This window comes from Acinonyx jubatus, chromosome X (assembly GCF_027475565.1).
Source record: "Acinonyx jubatus isolate Ajub_Pintada_27869175 chromosome X, VMU_Ajub_asm_v1.0, whole genome shotgun sequence".
NCBI classification, from domain to species: Eukaryota; Metazoa; Chordata; class Mammalia; order Carnivora; family Felidae; genus Acinonyx; species Acinonyx jubatus.
In genome coordinates this window covers 88,049,015-88,070,167 of record NC_069389.1, presented here as the reverse complement: position 1 = coordinate 88,070,167, position 21,153 = coordinate 88,049,015, and the positions used below count along the sequence as shown (strand labels likewise).

General features: G+C 43.0%; 1 protein-coding gene across 6 annotated transcripts in view; it reads right to left on the bottom strand.

Moving 5' to 3' along the window:
* Positions 1-21,153, bottom strand: part of PAK3 (p21 (RAC1) activated kinase 3) — a 252,318-nt gene that overhangs the window by 203,114 nt on the left and 28,051 nt on the right. For 3 of the 6 annotated variants that reach the window (XM_053201567.1, XM_053201562.1, XM_053201573.1), the window contains exon 2: positions 4,502-4,597. The gene's annotated coding sequence lies outside the window, so the exon portion shown is untranslated. Of the gene's footprint in view, positions 1-4,501; positions 4,598-5,742; positions 6,034-21,153 lie in introns of those variants that run through there. The other 3 variants (XM_053201568.1, XM_053201563.1, XM_053201564.1) reach the window with 2 other exon arrangements.

The following is a 21,153-nucleotide window of genomic DNA, read 5'->3' as shown; positions in this document are numbered from 1 at the left end:
TTAGCCTATTAAAATCTAAGTCAGATCATGCTACTCTCTACTAGAAGTCCTCCGGGGATAACCCCTCTTACCCAGAGTAAACACCAAACCTCTCGCAATGATCTCTAAGGTTCCACATTATCTGCTTCCTTCTATTACTTCTCTGAATTTATCTCCTATGCACTCTGCCCCTTGTTCTCAACTCTTCAGCCATACTGGCCCCCTTGCTGTTCCTCAAACACACCAGGTATAATCCAGCCTCAGGGCCTTTGTACTTACTCTTCTGTGCCTTGAATGCTCTATATTCAGAGAGCTACAGAGCTAGATCTCTCACTTCTTTCAGATATTTACTCAAGATTCACCTTTTTAAGCCGCTGTGTCAAAAACTTTTCTCCCTTCCCTCCAAAAAAATCACATTTCCGTTGTATGCTTTATTTTTCCTCCTTAGCACTTATCATAATCGAACACATAATTATGTCTTAGTCTGCTCAGGCTGCCATAACAAAATACCATAGACTGGCTGGCCGAAACAACAGAAATTTATTTCTCACAGTTCTGGAGGTTGGCAAGTCCAAGGTCAAGTTATCAGAAAGGTGGGTTTCATTCTCAGGTCCTTCTCTTGCCTTGCAGATGGATGCCATCTTGCTGTACGCTCACATGGCCTCTTCGTGTGTGTGTGTGCGTGTGTGCATGTCAAGGGGTGGAATGGGGAAGAGAACAACTCTCTCTGGTCTCTCTTCTTATAGGGGAATTAATCTCATCAGACCAGCGTCCTACCCTTATGAGCTCATCTAACCCTAATTGCCTCTCAAAGGCCCCATCTTCAAATATTATCACATTGGAGGTTAAGTTTTCAACATATGAATTTGCAGGGGATAATACAAACATTTAGCACACAATACTATATATATGTGTGTGTGTGTGTGTGTGTGTGTGTGTATACGTATATACACATATGTATATACACACATACATACGTATATACGTATCTACACACACATATATGTATATATGTATATACACACAAACATATGTATATACGTATCTACACACACATATATATAAAGCTATATACATATGTATGTATACATAAAGCTATATAACTATGTATATTTGCTGATCTTATTTATTGTTTGTCTTCCTCACTAGAATGGAAGTTTCATAAAGGTTAGAATTTGTGTTTTTTGTGTTTACTATTTTAATCCCTGTGTTTTGAGTGGAGCCGGGCACACAGTAGGAGCTCAATAAATACTTTTCAAATGAATGAATGAAAGTAATTACACATCTTGTGATAAGTACTAAGAAGAAAATAAAAGAACTGATACATTACGATGGAGGCTGCCAACCTTGCCTACACATTAGAATTACCAGGGGAACATTTAATAATACGGATGACCTGGGCCTCATCTTGGGAGATTCTGATTTCCTTGGTCTGGAAGGGGCCCGGCCATTTCTTTCATATTCTCAGGGCAATTTTTTTATGTTTAATTATTTTTGAGAGAGAAAGAGAGAGAGTGCAAGCAAGGGAGGGAAGAGAGAGTGGGAGGCACAGAATCTGAAGCAGGCTCCAGGCTCCGAGGCACAGAGCCCGACACGGGACTCGAACCCATGAACCACGAGATCATGACCTGAGCTGACGTCGGCCTAAGTCTAGGCACCCCTCTCTGGGTGATTCTTAAGGTGAGGTGAGGGACTGAGAACCAATGCAATGGAGATCAACAAGGGGGCACATGAACCAATGGGAAGCTACTTGACATAGGGTATACGTGGAAGGCCTAAATGAATGATACCATTCTGAGATGGTATCATCTAAGTTGAAACTTGAAAGACAAAGGGAAGCATGGGAAAGTTGGGGCATGGGTGGGATCCAATTCCTGGTGGCAGGCAGAAAGAGAACAAAAGCACCGAAGCAGGAATAAGCTTGGTGTATTCTCACAACAGATAGACCAATGTCGGTGATGCAGAGCGGGCAAGGGGAAGAGTGAAACAACATGAGTTTGGAGATATGCAGGGGCCAGATTATGCAGGGCCTTGTTGACCTTGGAAAGACTGGACTTGAGTCTACATGAGGACTGGAGCATTGAAAGGTTTTGAGGAGGTGAATGATGTGATCTGATTTCCTATTTTCTTTTTTTTTAAAGTTTATTTTTATTTATTTTGAGAGAGATATAGAGAGCAAGCTTGGGAGGGGCAGAGAGAGAGGGAGACAGAATACCAAGCAGGCTCTGAGTTGTCAGTGTAGAGCCCGATGCGGGGGTTCGAACTAACTAGTGGTGAGATCATGACCTGAGCCAAAATCCAGAGTCAGACGCTTCACCAACCGAGCCACCCAGGTGCCCCTAACTGTATTTTCTAAAGACTGCTCTTGCTGCTATGTGGAGGGCGTGGGTGAAAATGCGGAAACCACCTAGAAGACTACATTGTGGTAGTCTAAAGGGAACTTGGTGGTGGCCTGGACTAGACGGGTGCCTAAGATTCTTTTCCGTCTGGAGAGCAGAAGCCTGAGAGTGCTATGCGAATCCAATCTGCTCAGATGAACATACACCCAAGGCCACTGTTTTCTGGAAAACTTGCCAAAGCTAAGATACTACACATTGGTAATTCTGTGATCAGCGGGTCAGTGGTTGGAACATGTATGCCATGACCCGCCCTAGGGGAAAGGCTCTGTTGATCAGTTAAAAGGAGAGATGCTTTGTAACCATAAAACAATACCCTGACAGAGGGGCTTAGAATAAGTGATGGCAATGTTCAGTCATGTAAATTTTAAAGAGCCCCACTACTAATCCTCAGCACTGGGTCTTTTATGCTTTCTGGGTAGAGGAGAAGAGAGAGGGAAGAGACAGAAAGAGACCTTCGCTCTCGTGGGAACTTACAAACTAGAGGAAGAGATCAAGACATGATCACAAATAGAAGTAACATAAGACATAATGAGGTAAGTATCCGAAGGGAGATATAAATACAATCAATAACTGCTATCATTTATTTAGCACTCAATTTATACTGAGCCCTGAGTTGGGTGTTTTACGTATATTCTCACTGAATCTTCACAACTCTGTGGAGTAGGTAATATGATCAGCCATAATGGTGATGATGATGGTGATAGCAGCTAACATGAAGTGCTTCGTATCAGCCCAGGCACTGGGTTTGGCGTTCTGAAGTATCTTATATAGGTATACCTTCATTCCACAGATGAGGATAAGTAGGCCCAGCAAGGATAAGTGACCCATCCAAGATCACAGAGCCAGGCAGGTATAGCTTTGATATTCAAACACAGCATTGACTCTCAATCCCACACTCTTAAAGTGTTCTAGAAATTCAGAGTAGGTAGGAGGTACACACGTGCATGGAGGGAGACCCCATGGAGGAAGAAAGGTGTCAAGATGAGAAAGGAGGGGCTTATTGAGGTTCAGTAAGTGGCCCTACTTTCCAGAGCTGAGGGTGTCCGATGGGCAACAATGCCTCAATGGCAAGGCAGTTCTCCTTCCCCTTTTTGCTCTTAACCACCTCGCCTGTGCCAGCCAGAGGCTGAGCCTCCCTTCGAGACTGTCTGTCACTCAGCATTTGGTCTTGGGGTGCCTCGGTCCTCCGAAGGTCTCTGAGAGCGCCAACAGTTTTACCCCCACTCCAAGGGCAGACAAGATATAGATTTTCAAACTCAAACCATGACGAGTAGGGAGTTGGCAGGACCCCGTTTAGTTCTTTCTTTGGTAGAAAGTAGCCTTTGGAATTTAGAACATTGACAACAAGATCCAAAAGGGACATGGCATCCAGAGGATCCAGAAACCAGCACCCAACACAACACTGAAAGCCAGCAAAGAATGTTCACCATGCAACACTCCTTATGATGGCAAAAATTTGTCAATGATGTAAATGTCCATCCATGTGGGACTGATGAGATAAATTGAGACGCATCCCCAGAACAGAACGCTAGGTTGTCGTCCAAAAGGATGAAGTCAAACTATAGGTTCTGACAAGGAAAGATGTTTCCAAAAGATTGTTAAGTGAAAAAAAGCCGGTCCCGCAACATTCTCTACAGTATGACCCCAGTTCAATCACAGATCTGTGTTCACATCTGCACAAAATCGTTAACCACAGTTATCTGGTAGGGTATTGGCACAAAGAATTACGGAGGGACTTTCATTTTTTAATTCACACACTTTGGTATGCCATTTACCTGTGCAACAAGCCAATGCTACTTTTAGAGTTGAAAAGAAACCATAATAGTTTCCATTTTACACATCCAAAGGTGCCATCAACCTTTATCCATCCTGCCTTTTATAAGGACAACATATCTTGGATTCAGCAAAGCGTCTGAAATGATCTCTTGTAACTTTCTCGTGAATGCACTAATACAAGACAACGATGTCTTTCTTAACCAGATTATAACACAAGTAAGTCAAAGGGATCGGCAATTGATGGAAGAATTTTAACCAAAGCATAGGTGGCAACCAACGAGTCTCCAAAGGCCACGAGGCTTTCCCAGTTTTATTAGTAACTTAGATGACACAGAAAATACACTTACCACGTCTGAAGACAACCTGAGGCTCGCAGGGATCTCAAATACGTTGAAGAACAGAACTGAGGTTCAAAGTGAGCTCAGATGGGCTGGAACAGTGAGCTAAAATTTAAAAAAAAAGAAAGGTAAAATTTGTAAGATAAAGTAAACATCCTCAATTAAAAGTTTAAGAGTCCATTCTGTGAGGCAGCAGCTCGCGTAAAAACAAACAAACGATTCAAAAAAGATCTGGGGGTTTCAGTTGACCCACCACATAATCCGAGCTAACAGTTTACCGTCTCTTGCTTATTATCATTCAAGGCCTTTGGTGGGCAAAACCCATTGCTTCTAGGAGGGCCAAACGGCTGACGTAAGTCAGATCCTGTCCCTCCCTGGACAAGATCTTTGGCTTTCCATCTCACCCCCTGTAAGATGGGAATCATCACAAAGGCCCACAAAGCCCTAAACCAGCGGCCCCTGTGACTTCTCTGACCTCCTATCCTATTACCCTTCTCCTTGTTCGCTCCATTCCTGCTACAGGGCTTCCCAGCTATATTTTATTTTATTTCATTTCATTTCATTTCATTTCATTATTTCATTTCATTTTTTTATTTTTTAAAGAGAACATGAGCGGGGGAAGGGGCAGAAGGAGAGAGAGAGAGAGAGAGAGAGAGAGAGAGAGAGAGAGAGAGAGAGAGAATCCTCGGAAGGCTCCACGCTCAATGCAGAGCCCAACTCTGGGCTTGGTCCCACAACCCTGGGACCATGACCTGAGCCGAAATCAAGAGTTGGACAGACGCTCAACCGACTGAGCCACCCAGGCGTCCGTCCTGGCTGTTTCGTAAATGCCAGGCATGCTCCTAAATCAGGAACTTTGCTCTTCCTGTTCTCTCTGCCCGGACTGCTCCTCCCTGATATACATGCATGGCTGGCTCCCTCACCTCCTTCAGGGGTAGACGCAAAGATCAACCCCGTGAGGTCCTGCCTGCACTGGCTAGCACAGAGGAGGTGCTCAGGAAATGGTTCCCTCAGTGACCACTGCATCCCAAATCCCTGCCGTTTCTCCTCAGTCTTGGTTTTCTCAACAGGAAAAATTTCAGCTTTCAGACCTGGATCTCCAAGTAATAACAAGGACTTGTGTCTTAGTAGTACGATTTGGGGGTGCTTTCACGGTTTTATGTTTCCCAGGCTTTTGTGATGCGGTCTTATCACGTGGACGATCACCAGCCCATAGGAGGTGCAGCAGCTGGCATGTATCGTGTGCTTACCCTGTGCCAGGCTCTGTGATGAGCACTTCACTTGGACTCATTCAGTCAGTCCTAGGGCAGCCCTCTTCAGTTGGCACTAGGACCGTTCCCATAGGACAGCCCGGGAAAGTGAGAAACAGGGAGGTGATCTGACTTGCCCAAGGTACTGCAACTAGTATCGGGCAGGCTCCCAAGCGCCCTGACTTCCCTGGAAGATGAAAACAGATGATGAAGCTAATGGCCGCTAACACGTCTTCAGTACTCATCTTGCGTCACGGACGATGCTAAATGTTTAAAACATATCGCCACCTTGGGACATCTGGGTGGCCCAGTCAGTCAAGTGTTTGACTTTGGCTCAGGTCATGATCTCCCAGTTCGTGGGTTTGAGCCCCACATCAGGCTCTCTGCTGTGAGTGCAGAGCCCCCTTCGGATCCTCTGTCCCCCCCCCGCCCCCCCTCCACTCCTCCCCCACTAGCGTGCGCTCACTCGCTCGCTTTCTCTCAAAAATAAACATTAATAAATTTGGCGGAGGGGCGCCTGGGTGGCTCAGTCAGTTAAGCATCTGACTCTTGGTTTCGGTGCAGGTCATGATCTCACGGTCCATGAGTTCAAACCCCACATCGGGCTCCGTGCTAACAGTGCAGAGGTTAACCTGCTTGGGATTCTCTCTCTCTCCCTCTCTCTCTGCCCCACCCACTGTCTCTCTCTCAAAATAAATAAAGTTACAAACCTTTTTAATAAAATAAATCAAACGCATACATACATAAAACACATCACCACCCTGAATGCTCAGAACAGCCCTGTGAGGTGTTAGGACCATTTTACAATACAAGGCCCTCCCGTCGTGTTAGGACCCACGCCCACTGTCCCACTTGGGCTGTGATTTGGTTTCATGAAAGGCATGCTTCTGTCTTCCAGCCATGTTGGAGAAGCTGGAAAGGCAATCTTCTGCCAGGCACTACTCGAACCCTCCACTCCATGCGGACCATTCCATGATCTGCCCTGTCCACCATAGTGTCTCTCGTTGTACAGTCTGTACATTTCATTCAGGCCCCGTCACCACTGGCTTTGCAGTGCTGGCTGGCTCTCTTTCCGCTCACATGTGTCCCTTTGTCTCAGCTAGACTGTAACTCAGGGAAGGTAGCTAGGCCTTCACGTCCTTGGTGTACCCTGGATGAATGGTGCACTGGCTTGTGCATAGTAGGTGCTCAGTAATTATTCTGACGATTTCCTGATGATGCTGTGCACTCACCGCTGTAAAATGTTCTCTTTTCAAAGAGTGCTCATACATATTGTCTTGGTTTAACCTCACAGCAGCCTTGAGAGATAAGAAAAGCAAATTTTATTCCTCTCAGTTTTACCGTGAAAGAGACTGAGGGCCCGGGAGGTTAAGTAAGTTGTCTCAGGGCATGCTGAGCCCCACCCTCTGGACTCTGAGCCCCAGATTCTTGGCACTAGACCACACTGATTCTACCCCAAAGCATTGCTGGCTGGGCGCAATGCTAATAACACTCCTGTAAAGACCTTGTCTTGATTCTATCACCGGAGCAAAAGCAATAAAGAACACCAAGAGGCAATATCCACGCTTGAGATTGGGAAGGCAGGTAAATTCATACACTCTGTGGTAAGAAGTGCCTGGGGCTTATCAGATGGGTGGTGATGACTCTCTTTACGTCCTTTGTGAGGAGAGCACCGGGGACTGAATGGGGCAGATTAGCTCAACCCTCAGTAGAAGGGACGCAGCCTAGCAGGCAGTGGGATGAATAAGAGACAGCAGTAGGAGGCAAGAAAGCTGGGCTCAAGGTCCAGTTCTGCCACAAGCTAGTGTGTGACTCTGGGGGGAAGTACCTAACCTGACCTGCCCTTCCTCAATAGAAAATAACAATCTTCAGGGCTTCATACAGCCCAATGGTCGGTTCACCAATCTATGACAGAGGTCACAAACCGGAGATCCACGGACCTAATCTGGGCCACAGACATATTCCTTTGGCCTAAATGTGTTTAATGTTTTTTGATCCAGTAACCGTCATTTAAACCTCTGAAGGTTTCGCATCAATGTTTGGATTTCCAGGCTTTCCAGAAAAATCAGAAGATCTAGCAACATGTAAACATTTGCAAGAGGCTGGGCAGCTCAGTCGATTGAGCATCTGACTTTGCCTCAGGTCATGATCTCACGGTTTGTGAGTTCGAGCCCCACATCGGGCTCTGTGCTGACCGCTCAGAGCCTGGAATCGGCTTCAGATTCTGCGTCTCCCTCTCTCTCTGTGCCCCTCCCCTGCTCACACCCTGTCTCTCAAAAATTAATAAATATTAAAATAAAAAAAAATTTGGAAGATTTCACATTTGATTTCCAATTCTTTCTGAAAAGAATCTGGACCCATGGGGCTATTTTTCTCATGCATTTATTTTTTTACAATATCGTATGTTAGGTTGTGATAAGCACCATGGGTAAAACATAAAGGAGATGGGGGTTCTGAAGGAGTAGTGGTAGGGGCGTGGGAGTAGGCAGCAGCCTATGGTTTCCAGACGATGGTCTGAGAAAGCCGTGCTGACAAGTTGCCTTCTTCGCTATGGGACCACAATGGGCTGGAGCCCAGGAGTGACTGCATCCCTCAGACGGAGCCTGTGGGTGAAAGGTTTAGAAGTGCTAATATCCTCAACATACCAAGTGGAGAGTCAAAAGACACGGATGCAGGTTGATGTGCATTGGAACAGTGTCACGTTTATTACTGGATTTTGCAAAGGCAACAAAAGAGGCTCAAAAGCTAAAATAAATATCAAAGTCTGGGAGAAGGAAAAGAGCGAAGTATGTGTACAAAAGCGCTCACTGACCAAGAGGAACTGAATACCCCCAATAAACCCAGATACATTTTCTGCCTAATGGGGTCAATGCAATTAGCCTGATACCTGTAGCAATACACTAACTTGCCCTTACATCTCAGGCCAGGGACATTACATGGTATTAAAATGCAGTCTAATGACAGGACACCCAACTCTGTTGACCCAAGAGTAGCACAGGATGGATGGGGAGAAAAGAGAAATGCATCTTCCTCCATTCTCTTGCTGGTCATTTCTTCTTGTCTGTGCTGGGACTTGACAGATTATTTCTCTGGACACTAGTATCTCCAAATGGAAAATAATATTCTCTAGTGGGTTTCAAGCATTTTTTTACCATGACCTATAGCACGAAATACATTTGACATGCATATATTACTGCATTATATATGTAAGTATACAACAAACATTTCATGAAGCAATACGTACCCTTATTGTATACAGTGCACGCTGGGTTTTTTCCTATTCCATTCTTTTTTGTTTGTTTTTTAATGCAAGTCACTACCCATTAAATTGATTTCCTGTGCAGTAGGTAATAATTGGCAAGTTGAAAAACACTGCTCTAGACCAATGGTTCCCAAATCCGGCCCCACATCAGAATCCCTTGGGGCCCTTGTTCAATGCATGTACTTGCGTTCCATTCCAAACCTGTAGAATCAGGATTTCTTTGGGATGAGGCCCAGAAATATATATATTTTACCAAGGACTAGCCATGCACTGGCATGAAGGAATCACAGTTCTCTTCAGCACACAGAAGAAAATAACATCAATGTCCATAATAACAATAATCCTCAAAAGTTTAATTCATACTAGTGCTGCCCAGCAGCACAGGTTTCCATTTATTTTAAGTTTATTTATTTATTTTGAGAAAGAGAGAGAGAGAGAGAGAGAGAGCACGAGTGAGCACACACAAGTGGGGGAGGGGCAGAGAAGGAGAGACAGAATCACAAGCAGGCTCCATGCCATCAGCCAAGAGCCTGATGTGGGGCTTGAACGCACAAACTGTGACATCATGACCTAAGCCGAGATCAAGGGTTGGACGCTTGACCGACTGTGCTACCCAGGTGGTCCTCCATTTATTTTATTTTTTTAAATCTTTATTTTATTTTGGGAGAGGGAGAGAGAGAGCGCGCGCGCAGGTACTGGTGCACATGGTCTTGTACAGACTCTGGAGAGCGTGCACACACACACACACACACACACACATTCAGTGACATACATAAGTGGGTGCTGTCGCACCCAAGCCCTGGGTGTTCCCTGAGATCGTTTCTCTCATTCACCCCCCATTGTTCCCACCCACAGCCATCTCAGCTGCTTAGGGGACAGTTCGTGAGATCATGACCTGAGCTCAAAGGAAGAGTTGGACACTTAACCGACTGAGCCACTGAGGTGCCCCAGAACTTTCCATTTATTACTTCACTTATATCCTCACAACAATTCCACTTTATAGATGAGGAAACTGAGGCTCAGAGAGGCTCCATAAAACTACTGAAAGGCATACACGGGGAGGTTAAGGAAGTGGCAGGGCTGTGTTTCATGAGGGGTTCGTCAGTTCCTATCATTACTGACTCTTCCCACCCCCTCTTCTGTCATTCCAGAAACCTTGGACCCATCTTGGAGTGTTCTATACCAATTCAAATTCCAGGTCGTATACCAAGATGGCCGAACCATGAGGCCAAGAGGCAAAGAGTCCCTAAAACAATAATCTTTTTGCATTTATATGGAGTTTTAACTGCTTTCCAAAACAAATGTGTGTGTTTTCTCCACATGTGTACCTTCCAGCTATCCCATGAGGCAGAAGAGGCAGATTAAAAAACCTGAGACCCAAAGACGGGGAAGTGACAGATTCCAAGGCCTCACAGCAGGCTCACAGCCAAGTTGTAGCACTTTCCCTCAGGCAGGGTCTACCAGAGTCCCCAGCTCTACCCCGTTTCAAGTCTACCCTGCTTTGAGGCAGGAGAGGAAGACGTGGCTGGCTTCCTGCCTCCCTCCCTACAGGATTTACTATCCAGTTCTGAAAGGCGTGCGCTCTGTATACACACCGCCTGAGGGACAGCTTGCCCTGAACCTTCTCCACGGCACTATGCTGAGAACTGACTGCATTTCTATTTTTGTCATGCAATTTGTAAAAAGCTGTGCACTGTGCTTCAAAGAAAAAATAATGGATTCCATGATGAAAGAAAAAGGCCCCATCCCTCCCACAGAGGTTAAATGCCACCAGCCACGAGTGAGCCGCGTTTGAAGGTCTCTGCCGAGGGCCCTGTCTTTGAGAGCCCACAGAAAACCTAGGTGGTGGATTGGACCAATCTTGGCCACGGCAGAAGGGGGCTGGAGGGATGAATGACCCCCATTTAGCCTCCTCAGCTGAGGCCCTCCCTCTGTTGAGAACAAGCCCTCTGTTTCTGCCACAGAGAGGGGTGTTGTTTGCAATGTGTATATATTTATGTGACAAATGACTAGCTATTTATCAAACACTGTATCGATTCTAACATTTTTCTTCACCCTTTCTCCTTGACAATGCAGGTCATTCTGTCTCTCCCCTTAACAGCTCCTGAGGCCAATCTAACACACACACACACACACACACACACACACACACACACACACAGAGTAGTGACAGACGCTTGGTGAAAATAAAAGCAAGAGACCCTTCTCAGAGACCCTTCTCGTGGCCTCAGTCTCTCGGTCTATAACGTAAGTAAGTGGGTTGAACAAAATGCTCTGTTAGGTCCTTTCTTTGGTTCTAGGATTCTGATAAAATAACATAGGGAAAGCCCCAAGTGTAGCCCACAAATTTATGATTCAGGCTCTGAGGCTGAAGGGACAAACTAACTTCAAATTGTGTTTTAAACAGTCAGCTTTTGTTAAAGGGGCTCCAAAATGTGGGTTAAAGAAAAAAAAATCATTGCTATTATGTCCACTAGCATGCCAACATCCTGACGATGAGGATTACTCTGCCTTTTGCCTCTCTTGCTTTATTTTGCATTCACTTTACTTGCGGCCAGGGCTGCAAAGCCTGCCTTGTCAGTTACTTTTTCCCCCGTGTCAATTTCTCTTCCAGCGGGTGGGGCAGAGGGTGCGATCTCTGCTGGAGCAGCTGAGGTTTCAGCGCTGTGGAGGAGCGTCAAGCTAATGCCATTCTCACCTCAGTGGAAGCACGCTGCTGTGTGTCAGAAAAATTGGAAGAGGTGTTAAATTTGCTTTGAGACTGCAACTCCCTTTTAGTTTGGTGAGGCTGGCTTAGGATTTGATGGTTTTACAGAATTCAATATCAAGGAAATACAAAATATCTCCGCTTTTTAATTTATATTGTCAATCACCAAAGCGTGCTCCTTCCCCCACGGGGACGCTAACTAGATCTGTGCTCGCTGCTGCCGCCAACACAGCAAGCGCCCCTCTCCTACCCGCTTCCCTCCTACCTGCTTCCCAGTGCTGTGTTGAAGACAACGCGAGTACACAGGGGGTACGCTCCCAGGGCACTTCAAAGAAGAACCCAGAGGAAATGAGTATTCTCATTCTTCAGCAGGACAGCAGAGAGATGCTAGTCCAATTGCCTGTGTTGAAATCCAAGTTACCGAATCTCCTGGGTCTAAGTTTGCTCATCGAACCGGAATAATACTAGGCTATACCACGTAAGGCTACTGTGGCGATTAACCGAGCAAGGTGCTGAGAGCAGCCACCTTACTGCTAAAGGCTACTAACTCAGTAACTGCTGGCTATGAGGACTACTATCCCTCCTTGCCAAACCGGTTTTGCAGCTTTCTGATGTAAAACCTGCTGCATTTTCTAGCCATCTCAATTCACCGGAGGATCTGAAAGTACACTGGAGATGGGGTTGAGCTGAGGTTCATCTTGGAGCCCTTCAAGTGGGTCGAATTTGCTCATTTCCCCCGTTCATTTATTTATGCAGTCGACAAATATTTATTGACCACCTATGATATGGCATGCACTGTGCTAAGTGATGAAAATACAATAGTGAACAAGACACAATCGCTGCTTAATAGAGTTAATGCTCTAGAAAGGGATGCGGGTTATGGATACACAAAAAATACAGCGAAAGAGACAGGAAAGAGTTTGGTGCTCCAGAGAGTGAAAGTCAGCGTGGCTAGGGTTGGAAGCGGGGCACGAGCAAAGGAAGGCACGGGCCCGATCATTTGAGAACTGTGGGCCAGGTAAGGAGTTTTGCCTTGGTCTTCAGAACACTGGGAAATAAATGAAAGGTTTCCAGAAAAAGATCAATACACTCAAAAACGTTTGTTAAGGTTCTTGCTGACCATCGTATGGCATTGGTATTGTTGGGGGCAGGGCTGTAACATTATCTGATACAAGGGCTTTGTGTGCATTACAAAAAGATGCCCCTTCCTCAAGTTAAAAACAAAACAAGCAAAAATAGGTTAGTCTTTTAATGTACAGCCTAAACAACTTTGAGTCCTGCCCTGGGGGGTGTGCCAGAGCGCCCACATTCTTCTCCCTTAGGCGTTTCTTCTCACTGGAATATGTGTACCACCAATAGCACTTTGCACCCCACTGTTCCACCACTGTCCCCCAATCAGCTGAGATGGCTATGGGTGGGAGCAATGGGGGGTGAATGAGAGAAATGATCTCAGGGAACACCCAGGGCTTGGGTGCGACAGCACCCACTTATGTGTGTCACTGAATGTGTGTGCGTGTGTGTGTGTGTGCGCGCGCGCGCGCTCTCCAGAGTCTATACAAGACCATGTGCACCGGTACACGTTTATGGAGGAACAAGCTCTCTTTCTCTGTTCTCAGACTTGGAGCCAAGAAGAGCAGGATGCACACACACTTATGTAAGTTAGGATGTTTCTGTGATAAAAATGGCACATCCATACCTACGGTGCCCTTGTGTAGTATACAACCTGAACATCCATGCATGGCAGTCCTGGCAGCAAAAACTGAAGCAAATAGACCAATTAGGAGGCTGTTGCATTAGTCCAGGAGAGAGATGATGGTGGCTCACACTAACTAACAGCTGAGGAGGTGGTGAGAAGTCAGTAGGGTGTATTTTGAAGGCAGATCATCAGGATTTGTTGATGGCTAGGAGGTGACATGTACGGAACAAGGCGAACTCAGGATAATGACTAGAAGCTTGACTTAAACAACCAGGTGAGTGGTGGAGCCATTTACTAGATGGAATTGATGAGAAAAGGAACATTGCAGGAGAAAAATCACAAGTCCTGCTCTGGGCGGTTTGCATCAGCTCCTGCTGTCCACCTAAGTGGCAGACCTATCAGTCTCTGTATCTTAAGCTCCTTCCCACTCAGGATCTCAAAGCACAAGGACCCTCTGGAAAATTGGTAATCCCTGATACTTATCTTGGCCTCAACCGGCTTCTTGCTCTGCCTCCTTCGACCTGGGTGAAATAATGATTTCAATTTGTACCTACCAGTTCTTCAAGATTCCTCATTTATTAACAGGATTCTGATACCTCTCAATCAATCTAATCTCAATCTCTCTCTCTCTCTCTCTCTCTCTCTCTCTCTCTCTCTCTCACACACACACACACCATTTCTAAATGGCCCTTTCTGAGATTGCTTTTTTATCAAAACCTTGAAACTTTCCTCTTTGTGGAGTACACTTTCATTCAAGGCCAAGGATTCTCCATCTGCCTCCGCCATGCAGCCCAGAGCCCTGCCATTTCACCCAAACCCTCTTCCCAGTACGAGAGAAAGGTATTTGAAGCCTGGAGCTGAGCCAAGCGAGTGGAGAAAATGAGCTGAGCACTGCGAAATTAAAGAAAGTAATGCTGACTAGCGGGGGGCGGGGGGGGGGTAGAATTAATCAGGAAATCTTAAGGTCATTGTGATCTCGTTGATTGCATTAACATCTAGTAGCAGAAGAGGACAGATTGATTCCTGCTACGGTGGCAGCAGGGAAGTGGGGGGGAATGAAGCTAGGAGTGTAGTGCCTAGGGCTACATCTTCCATAGGGAGAATTTATGCCAGCAGATGAAGTCAAATCTCCTCATTTCGTGGGCCAGGCACATTCCTGTAGAACCACTTCTTCCCTAGACGTATACCAGGCCGCCTAAGCACCAAACACCTTTCATAAATATAAACTATCTCCCTGTACGCTGCGCCCATCTTTCACACTAGATCATTCTGTCCTTCTTCCCCAAATATCCCTCTCCTGGGTTGGTTTAGCGAAGGGTTCTGCCTAATGAATCACTTCTGGGGCATCCAGGCAAGTCTGTAGGGCCAGTCCTTGCTCCATCAGTCCCAGCTCTGACTCTCCTTCCTTGCACCTTCCTCCCAACCTGCCCATATTGTCAGAAGGGAAAAGAAGTCCTCCTTTTTCAGGGACAGGTAGGGTGCTTGCCCTCCATCAGCGAAAGACACCGTGCCGTGTTAGCCTTTGCCGCATTCCAGCCAGCAAAACATGGTAATCTGAACTGCGTGGGACCTAATCCAGACAAGCACATGAAAGCAAATAGTGATCAATGACAATGGTGGCCCTGATTTTTTTTTAGCTCCAACCACGTGCTAAGCAATGGGCTAAGTGCTTTTATATCACTTATCTATCCAATCCTCCAAGCGAGGCAGGTTTGATTAACATCGCCATTTCATAACTGAAGAAACTCAGACATATTGAGGGACCTGTTTAAGGTCACAGAGCTAGAAATGAGCAAAACCAGGATTTTAAGCCTAGACCTGTCTGCTTTCAAGCGTGCATCACCAGCTGGGTGTGCAGTGGTAGAACCAGAAACATCTGTATATTTCTTCAGCTTCTTTCCTCCCTTTGTAGCAGGTGCTCTGAATGCCTCCAAAACCATTGTGAGGAGCCCCAAACCTCTGGCTCCAGCCTTGACCTCTCTATTCGGCTTTAATCCTTTGCCAACTCTTTTTTGCTCAGGGTTCTTCTTTCCACTCATGTCCCCTATTCACTCAAATTAACATACTTAATGCTTATTTTTTTTTCCTCCCAACTAGCTCTCCCTCTAGATTTTCCTCTTTCTGTCTGTAATTACCACAATTTTCAGGCTCCTGACTTTAGAACCATCCCTAAATCTGCTCTCTGACCACATCTAGTGAGGCCCCAAATTGTGATTTTTCTCTCCATAACACATCTTGAATCTACTCTTTCTTCCATTTCAAATGTTTCTTACACATCTTTTGGTTCACTTAAAAAAAAACCCACAAATTTATTATCATGCAAGTTCCCATAGGTCAGAAATTCAGACACAGTGTGCCTGAGTCGGGGCTCACTGGGCTGAAATCATGGTGTCAGCCAGGGTTGTGATTCTTTACATAGCCATAGTACAGTTTTCAAAACCAGGAAGACGATATTGATATAACACTATTATCTAATCAAAAGACTTTTTTCACATTTCACCAATATCCCAATAACATTCTTTAGAACAACAACAAATGTATCTGGTATAGGACTCAAACATGGACCAATCCTTGACTTTGGTTATTATGTCTCTTTAGTCTTTTTTAATTGAAGACATTTCTTAGTCTTTCTTGTCTTTCATGACCTTGACATTTTAGAAGAATACACTGGCTTCTGTCTTTTTATATGCTTTACCTCATTGTGGACAGAAGAGCAGAATATTCTGTGACTTCCTAACCACAGAATCATAGAATATAGAAGAAGCTGACCATGAACTACTCCACTGGGTCCCAAACGAAATGTTTCCAGACACTCCTCAAAACTCCTTTGACTCTCACTTCCTTGCGCCTGAACAAATGTTTGCCCAACATTTCTCTTTAAATTAATACACTTTTTCAACTTAATGACTGTGGTAGTCAAAATTCTAAATATGACTCCCAGTGATCCCGGCTTTTGTATTAATCCCCTCCCCTCTGAGTGTGGGTGGAACTCAACAATATGATGAAGAAATCACTCCAGTGATTGTATTACGTTTTATGGCCAAATGGAGATTATCTGAGTGGGCCTAATCTAATCACATGAACCCTTTAATAGCAGAGTTTTCTCTGGTTGATAAGCAGAAGAGCAAATTAGAGAGATTGAAGCATGAGGATCTGACACGCCCACTGACTTTCAACATGGAGGGACCACGGAATAAAGGATGTACTAGGTGGCCTCTAGGAGCAAAGAGCGACCCCTGGCTGACAACCGGCAAGGAAATAAAGACTTCAGAGATACACCCCCAAGAAAGTGATTTCTACCCCGAAACTTGAATGAGCACGGAAGTAAATTCATCCACACAACCTCCAGATAAGAGCCCAGCACAGGGGACACCTTATACAGAAAACCCTATCAAGTTTACCAGGACTTCTGACCTATTGAACAGAACGAAAATGAAAATGTGTGGGTTGATCAATACCCAACACCTTTTCATGATAATAAAGACTCTCAGAAAACTAGTAATAGAGGGGAACTTCCTCAAGTTGACAACATCGAGAAAAATAAAAAATAAATAAGACTCCCACAACTAGCAAACTGAACCAAGCAATGTCTAAAAAGGATTACACACCATGACCAACAAAGACTTATTCCAGGAGCACAGAACTGGCTCAACATTCAAAAGTCAATTAACATAATATACTACTTCAATAGAGTAAGGTACGGAACCACATGTTCATCTCAATAAACATGGGAAAAAAAGAACTTGACAGAATTTAACACCCCCTCATCAAAACACTCAACAAACTATAAACAGAAAGGAACTTCCTCAACCTAGTAAAGAACATCTATTAATAACCCACAGCTAACATCATACTTAATAAAGACTAAATGCATTCCCCCTAAGATCAGGAGCAAGTTAAAGGTGTCTACCTTTGCCGTCTCTATTCAACATTGTACTGTAGGTTCTAGTCAGGGCAATTAGGCAAGACATTTTTTTAATGTTTATTTTATATATAGAGAGAGAGACAGAGAGACAGAGTGTGAGTAAGGGAGGGGCTGAGAGAGACAGAGACACAGAATCTGAAGCAGGCTCCAGGCTCTGAGCTGTCAGCACAGATCCCAACACGGGGCTCGAACTCCCGGACCACAAGATCATGACCTGAACCGAAGTTGGATGCTCAACCGACTGAGTCACCCAGGCACCCCAGGCAAGAAATATTTTCAAAAGGCATCCTAACTGCAAAACAAGAGGTAAAATTACATCTAATCACAGATGACATGATCTGTATCTAGAAAATCCTAAGGAATCCATGAAAAAGTATTAGAACTAATGAACAAGCTCTGCAAGCTTGCAAAATACAAGATCAATATATGGAATATCAATTCTATTTCTACACAGTAGCAATAAGCAAACTAAAAATAAGATCAAGAAATCAATTCCATTTATAATGGCACCAAAAAGAAGAAAGTACTTAGGATTCAGTTTAACAAAATAGATATAAAACTTATGGTATAAGAAATACAACACCTTCCTGAAAGAAATTAAAGACATAAGTAAATAGAACAAATAAATGGGACCTACCCCTAAAAAGTGAAAAGATATCCCATGTTCATGGACTGGAAGACTTGATATTGTGAAGTTGGCAATAACCCAGAAATTGATCTATAGATTCAACACAATCCTTATCAAAATCTCAGCTGCCTCTTTTATAAAAATTGACCCCAATAATCCTAAAATTCATATGGAAATGAAAGGTTCCAAAGAGCCAAAACAACCTTGAAAAAGAACAACAAAGTTGAAGGACAAATGCTTCCCAACTTCAAAACTTACTACAAAGCTACAGTAATCAAGATAAGTGTAGCACTGACATAAATATATACATATAGAAAAATAGAATAGAATTGAGAGATCAGAAATAAACCCTCACCTTTATGGTCAATTGATTTTTGACAGTGTGTTAAGAAATTTCAAAGGGAAAAAATTAGTCTTTTAAAAAAATGGTGCCGAGACAACTGTATATGCATGTGCAAAAGAATGAAGTCAGACTCCTACCTCACACCGTACAAAATATTAACTCAAATGGATCAAAGACATAATGTAAAGCTAAAACTATAAAACTCTTTAAAAAAACATAGGTGTGAATCTTAGTGACCTTGGATCAGGCAATGGTTTCTTAAAATACGACACTAAAAACACAAGCAACAAAAGAAAAAATAAATAAACTTGACATCATTATAATTAAAAACTTCAGTACTTCAAAGGATACCATGAAGAAAGTGAAAGGGAATCTACAGAATGGAAGAAAACATTTGCAAATCATATACTCACATATCTGATAAGAGACTTGTATCTAGAATATATAAAGAACTCTTAATAACAAAAAGACGACTATGACAGCAAAGAAGCGGAAACAATACAAACGTCCATCAGCTGATGAATGTATAAACAAAATATGTTATGTGCATAATGGCATATGATTTAGCAAGAAAAAGAAATGAAGTATTGATACATGTTACAACATGGCTGAACCTTGAAAACATTACGCTAAGTGAAAGAAACCAGTGTCAAAGATCACATATTGTATGATTCCCGTTATATGAAATGTCCAGAACAGGCAAATCCAGTGACAAGAACGTAGACTAGGGATTGCCAAGGGCTTGGAGAGCTAGAGGGGTTGGGCAGTGGCAGGGGGTGTATGGTTTATGTGGGGGGGTAATGAAAATATTCTCAAACTGCTTGTGGTAAATGCAAAATTTACCAAAGTCTAAAAATGCAAATTTTTAATGTTTAGACATTTACCAATGTCTAAAATGCAAAATTCTGTGAATATACGAAAAGCCATTGAATTGTACATTTTAAGTGGGTGAACTGTATGGCATGTGAATTTTATCTCAATAAAGCTGATAAAAGGATAAAGCTGCAGCTAACATCATACTTAATGATGAAAGACTAAATGTTTTTCCCTTAAGATTGGGAGTTAAGGCAAGGATCTCTCTTCTCATTACTGCTATTCAACAAAGTACTACCCAGCTCAATAAGGCAGGAAAGGAAATAAAAGGCTGACAAATCAGCAAAGAAAGAAAACTGTCTCTATTTGCTGATTACATGATCATTTACATAGAAAATATCAAAGAACCTATAAAAAATTCTCTTTGATCTAATAATGGACTTTAGAAAGGTCACTGGATACAATATTACTACACAAAAAAACAACTATTCTTATATACTGGCAATGAACATGTGAAAAGTAAAATTAAAAATACAATACCATTTATAATCACTCAAAAAAATGAGGTACTTAGGTTTAAATCTAATGAGACCTGTGCAGGACCGGTATGCTGAAAACTTAACAAAAAAAAAATGAGGAAAAAAATCAAAGATCTAAATAAATGGATAAACACACTGTGCTCATAGATTGGGAAACCTAATGTAAGTAAAAATGTTAATTCTTCCAAGACTGTTTAATGCAATTCCTATCCAAATCCCAGCAAGACTCTTGTGGATTTAAGCAATTTCATTCTACAATATATTTGGAAAGACAAATGATTTAGGATAGTTAAACAATTTTGAAGAAGAATAAAGTGAGAGAAATTGCTTTACCCGATATTAAAGCTTACTATATAACTACAGTAATGAAGACAGCATTGTATTGGCAGAGGGAAAGATACAGAGATTAACGGAACAGAATAGATAATCCAGAATTGGACCCCAAAAATATGCTGAACTGATTTTTGACAAAAGTGCACAAAAGGTTCAATGGAAGAAAGATCATCTTTTCAACAAATGATAACAGAACCATCTGACATCCAAAAGCAAAAAAAAAAAAAAAAAAAAAAGACCTTGACCTAAACTTCATCCTTTACACAAAAATTAACTCAAAATAGATCAGAGATTTAAATGTAAAGCTATACATGTCTGTATGGTTTCACAAACTATGTGTAGTTTATAGAAGACTTTTGGAAGAGAATGTAGAAGAAAATCTTAGGGACCCTTGGTGACGAGTTCTTAGGCATGACAGCTGAAGCACAGCCCATAAAAGAAAAACTAACAAATGGAATCTCATGAAAAGCTAAAACTTTGCCCCACTGACGATTCTGTTCATAGAATAAAAAGACTTACAGTATATGTTAACTAACTTGAATATAAATAAAATTTTTAAAAAAAATTTTTAAAGAATAAAAAGTTAAATATTGAGAGAAAATATTTGCAAACTATGTATCTGACAAAGGACTCGTATCTAGAATATATAAAGAATTCTCAATACTTGACAGTAACAAAACTCAATTCAATTAGAAAATAGGCAAAAAACATGAATAGGTATTTCACTGAAGAGGATATGTAGATAGCAAACAAGCACATGAAAAGGTGTTCAACATCATTAGCTGTTAGGAAAATGCAAAGTAAAGCATTGAAAAAGGAAAGTATTCTTAATATATGCAGCAACTTGGATGGGTCTCTAGGGCATTATGCTGAGCAAAGAAGCCAGTATCAAAAGGTTACATATTTATTATATTATTCCATTTTTATAACATGCTTGAAATGACAAAACAGTAGAAATAGAGACTATATTAGTAGTTGCCAGGGGTTAGGGATGGTGGGGAGAGGAACGTGGGTGTGACTATTTTAGGGGTAGCAGGAGTCAGATCTTCGTGGTAATGAACATTTTTGTGCCTTGACTGTGGTGTTGGATATATAAACTCACACGTGTGATAAACTGACATAGAACTACACCTACACATTGTGTCAGTGTCCACTTCCTGGTCTG